Here is a 6,068-nt window from a genome sequence, read left to right as displayed (position 1 = left end):
AATATTAGGGCACCTGGCTGGATATTAAATTTAAAATACCATTTCAATACTAAACTACTGTATGTCTATATAATTCCTTTGTTAAGTCCATTCCGCAGTCATCGTGTATTGTACCGATAACCTTTTATAACAATAACAGAATTAACCATTATAATGTGATCAATGTAAAAATCCGATTACAGCAAAGACACGGGATAAGTGGCCTAAATACTCGTAACACGCTCCCTAGTTTGTATAATCAACTACTTATCCTCTCACCTTTAATGAACCACACAAAAAAGGGACCGAGATCAAGCCCTTCCATCAATAATATTGATTGTTAGGCTTATTGCTACAGTTTCGGATAAACAGCAAGTAGTCTGTCATTTAAAGTCGTTACAATTGGGGATATTTTTGATGGTGTTGAACAGACACTACATCTAAGTTCGTTACTCTTGTCACTTGTACATGCGTTTTTTCAATCCTGTGAGTTGCGCCTGAAGGTGAAACTATCACCAGGTTTCGGCCGTGATTTACATCCCTAGTGAATATTGGTACCCCCAGTTTAATACTTCCATGTAGGATATTTTAACTGTTTGTTATACAATGGTAGTCGGCACGGCTCCCTGTTAATACACCCGTTGTAGCAGTGTAATATGTTACGATAGGTAAAGCGCCGAGTGTGGATATATCAGGATTCTATCTGTTAACTCTCTCCTCCCGAGATACCCTGGTGGTCTACCTCGATATATACTGATAGAGGTACAGGATATGAATATAACATGGTGTAATAAAGAGAGGGACCCATTCTTGCGTTTGTGAAAAATTCGTACAGATCCCTCGTCAGATTTCATCCATGTCCGTATAGTACCCTCGTAAAATCTCATCCATGTACGTATAGTACCCTCGTCAAATGTCATCCATGTACGTATAGTACCCTCGTCAAATCTCATCCATGTACGTATAGTACCATCATCAAATGTCATCCATGTACGTTTAGTACCCCCGTCAAATGTCATCCATGTACGTATTGTACCCCCGTCAAATCTCATCCATGTACCTTTAGTACCCTCGTCAAATCTCATCCGTCGGTATAAATTGACTATTATGAGGACGCCCGATGGCAGTACACACAGTACCACATATACTACTTTGTTTGTGATTTGGTTAATTTGTACATTGATATCGAAGACATAATCGTAAGGATGGGGCTGTGGTATGAGAGTTGGTTTACAGAAACACGTAGGGACGGGGCTGTGATATGAGAGTTGGTTTACAGAGACACGTAGGGACGGGGCTGTGGTATGAGAGTTGGTTTACAGAGACACGTAGGGACGGGGCTGTGGTATGAGAGTTGGTTTACAGAGACACGTAGAGATGGGGCTGTCGTACGAGTGTTGGTTTACAGAGACACGTAGGGACGGGGCTGTTGTACGAGTGTTGGTTTACAGAGACACGTAGGGACGGGGCTGTGGTACGAGAGTTGGTTTACAGAGACACGTAGGGACGGGGCTGTGGTATGAGAGTTGGTTTACAGAGACACGTAGGGACGGGGCTGTGGTATGAGAGTTGGTTTACAGAGACACGTAGGGACGGGGCTGTGGTATGAGAGTTGGTTTACAGAGACACGTAGGGACGGGGCTGTGGTATGAGAGTTGGTTTACAGAGACACGTAGGGACGGGGCTGTGGTATGAGAGTTGGTTTACAGAGACACGTAGGGACGGGGCTGTGGTATGAGTGTTGGTTTACAGAGACACGTAGGGACGGGGCTGTGGTATGAGAGTTGGTTTACAGAGACACGTAGGGATGGGGCTGTGGTATGAGTGTTGGTTTACAGAGACACGTAGGGATGGGTCTGTGGTATGAGAGTTGGTTTACAGAGACACGTAGGGACGGGGCTGTGGTATGAGAGTTGGTTTACAGAGACACGTAGGGACGGGGCTGTGGTATGAGAGTTGGTTTACAGAGACACGTAGGGACGGGGCTGTGGTATGAGAGTTGGTTTACAGAGACACGTAGGGACGGGGCTGTGGTATGAGAGTTGGTTTACAGAGACACGTAGGGACGGGGCTGTGGTATGAGTGTTGGTTTACAGAGACACGTAGGGACGGGGCTGTGGTATGAGAGTTGGTTTACAGAGACACGTAGGGATGGGGCTGTGGTATGAGTGTTGGTTTACAGAGACACGTAGGGATGGGTCTGTGGTATGAGAGTTGGTTTACAGAGACACGTAGGGACGGGGCTGTGGTATGAGAGTTGGTTTACAGAGACACGTAGAGATGGGGCTGTGGTATGAGTGTTGGTTTACAGAGACACGTAGGGATGGGGCTGTGGTATGAGTGTTGGTTTACAGAGACACGTAGGGATGGGGCTGTGGTATGAGAGTTGGTTTACAGAGACACGTAGGGATGGGGCTGTGGTATGAGAGTTGGTTTACAGAGACACGTAGAGATGGGGCTGTGGTATGAGAGTTGGTTTACAGAGACACGTAGGGATGGGGCTGTGGTATGAGTGTTGGTTTACAGAGACACGTAGAGATGGGGCTGTGGTATGAGAGTTGGTTTACAGAGACACGTAGAGATGGGGCTGTGGTATGAGTGTTGGTTTACAGAGACACGTAGGGATGGGGCTGTGGTATGAGTGTTGGTTTACAGAGACACGTAGGGATGGGGCTGTGGTATGAGAGTTGGTTTACAGAGACACGTAGGGATGGGGCTGTGGTATGAGTGTTGGTTTACAGAGACACGTAGAGATGGGGCTGTGGTATGAGAGTTGGTTTACAGAGACACGTAGAGATGGGGCTATGGTATGAGAGTTGGTTTACAGAGACACGTAGGGATGGGGCTGTGGTATGAGTGTTGGTTTACAGAGACACGTAGGGATGGGGCTGTGGTATGAGTGTTGGTTTACAGAGACACGTAGGGATGGGGCTGTGGTATGAGTGTTGGTTTACAGAGACACGTAGGGATGGGGCTGTGGTATGAGAGTTGGTTTACAGAGACACGTAGGGATGGGGCTGTGGTATGAGAGTTGGTTTACAGAGACACGTAGGGATGGGGCTGTGGTATGAGTGTTGGTTTACAGAAAAGTGGTTAATATTCATACTTCATTCCGGATTATATCACTAGAACTACATTTACGTTGGTATTAATAGGACACTAACATCGGTATTAATATAACACATATATCGGTGTAAATATGACATTTACATCCGTGTAAATATGACATTACATCTGTATTGATATGACATTTGCATCTGTATACATATGACATTAACATCTGTATCAAAATGATATTCACATCTGTATTAATATGACATTACATCGGTATAAATATGACATTTATATATGAATTAATATGATATTCACGTCTATTTATATGATATTCCCATCTGTATTAATATGACATTACATCGGTATAAATATGATATTTATATATGAATTAATATGATATTCATGTCTATTTATATGATATTAACATCTGTATTAATATGATATTACATCGGTATAAATATGACATTTACATCCGTATATTTACATTCTGTGTTGCATTTGCCTATACATTCATTGTATATCGTTAATAAACCAAATTGTATTCATGAGACTGTATACTACAATTTACAGTGATTCGGTCAGAGTAGGAATACAGCCCCAGGTGTTGCTGGTCAAAACAATGGCCGCCAGTTACATTCGGCCAGGAGAGATTTCGAATGCTAGCATTTATCTACGTAAACCACCACAAAAAAAGCAACGCAAGTTATGAGAGTAAAATTTAATAATAGAAAAAATGAAGTCGACGGACTCGACACAACATTATTATAGGCTCTATTCCTGATCTATAGGAAGTAATCAAATTGTCACTGTCGTCACACAGGGGCTCGTCGAATTGTCAGAAATGCTAGACACGACAACATTTAAAGTCCAGCATTAAAAAAAAAATCTTGCGAAAAATCGGCAGTATCGACATGGTTTCTGGTTGTGTATGCATACTGAATTATAGTTATGTGGTTATTCACTGATGTCAAAGGCCTACCGTACTCCAAAATCGAGCTCCTGTGAAGTTGAACATCGTCTGCTAAGTTAGCGACACTGATGTGACCGGTTAGACTGGATTCTGTTTCTAATGAAATATCCTTGGAATCGTTTTAACCTACTGTCAAGACGACGTTCATTTAGAATTGAAGAGGTGATATTCCTCTGAAAGTAACGTAAATCCAGTCGATAGAAACATAAGTGTTTCCGAGGAATCGAGTCTGTCTGTGCAGTACCCATTCAACGCCGCATCACTTCTAAATGTTAACCGTATATCATGCGCCGAAAAACGGCTTTATTTTTAAACAATCAGAAATTATGCAATTGTGAACAATTTGAAGATATTTACAAACTTTTATAAAATACGATATAAAGCCAAATTGTGCAAAAAACATCTCATGTGATTGCTATTGTTAACGACATGAAGGACTATATTATTCCTTCTGGAAATTTCGGCTGTTCCGGTATTTGAACTTGATGACGTCAGTGATAGGAGAAGCGGCAAATTTAAACGCGTCTTAAGCTACAGTAAATAAAATGAAATTATGAATGTAAATATAAGCATTTAACTGTTACCAAATGGTAGTATACAGTCGATATGAATACAATTTGGGTGACAGATAAATAGAATGTCGCCCGTTAGGGCGACATGAAATATTTATCTGTCACCCAAATTGTATTCATATCGACTGTATACTACCATTTGGTAACAGTTCAATGCTTAAATAAATATGACATTACCATCTGTATCAATATGATATTCACATCTGTATTAATATGATATTACATCCGTATAAATATGACATTACATCGGTATAAATATGACATTACATCGGTATAAATATGACATTACATCCGTATAAATATGACATTATATCGGTATAAATATGACATTTACATCCGTATAAATATGACATTACATCGGTATAAATATGACATTACATCCGTATAAATATGACATTACATCCGTATTAATATGACATTACATCGGTATAAATATGACATTACATCCGTATAAATGACATTATATCGGTATAAATATGACATTTACATCCGTATAAATATGACATTACATCCGTATAAATATGACATTACATCGGTATAAATATGACATTACATCCGTATAAATATGACATTACATCCGTATTAATATGACATTACATCGGTATAAATATGACATTACATCCGTATAAATATGACATTTACATCGGTATAAATATGACATTACATCCGTATAAATATGACATTACATCCGTATAAATATGACATTACCTCGGTATAAATATGACATTACCTCGGTATAAATATGACATTACATCGGTATCAATATGACATTTACATCCGTATAAATATGACATTTACATCGGTATAAATATGACATTGCATCCGTATAAATATGACATTTACATCCGTATAAATATGACATTACCTCGGTATAAATATGACATTACCTCGGTATAAATATGACATTACCTCGGTATAAATATGACATTACATCGGTATAAATATGACATTTACATCGGTATAAATATGACATTTACATCCGTATAAATATGACATTTACATCCGTATAAATATGACATTACCTCGGTATAAATATGACATTACCTCGGTATAAATATGACATTACCTATGTATAAATATGACATTACATCGGTATAAATATGACATTTACATCGGTATAAATATGACATTTACATCCGTATAAATATGACATTTACATCCGTATAAATATGACATTTACATCGGTATAAATATGACATTACATCGGTATAAATATGACATTACATCGGTATAAATATGACATTACATCGGTATAAATATGACATTCTTGAATATTATTGATGTAGATTGGTCTAGCTGGATAACCAGGGCCAATGATAGTTGGTTAAAATTGCAAACGAAAGAGCATTAAACTTAACAAAAACGTACACGAAAGAAGTCAATGTATTCCATTATCATTGAACAATGACAACCACGACACGCTCACATGTACAACTGGAGTAATGTAGCACTTCCTTTAGATTCCGTGACACGCGCTATGTTACATCTTGTCA

The sequence above is a fragment of the Pecten maximus genome, chromosome 11 (genome assembly GCF_902652985.1).
Source record: "Pecten maximus chromosome 11, xPecMax1.1, whole genome shotgun sequence".
Lineage (NCBI taxonomy): Eukaryota > Metazoa > Mollusca > Bivalvia > Pectinida > Pectinidae > Pecten > Pecten maximus.
Note: the sequence above shows the minus strand (reverse complement) of the source record.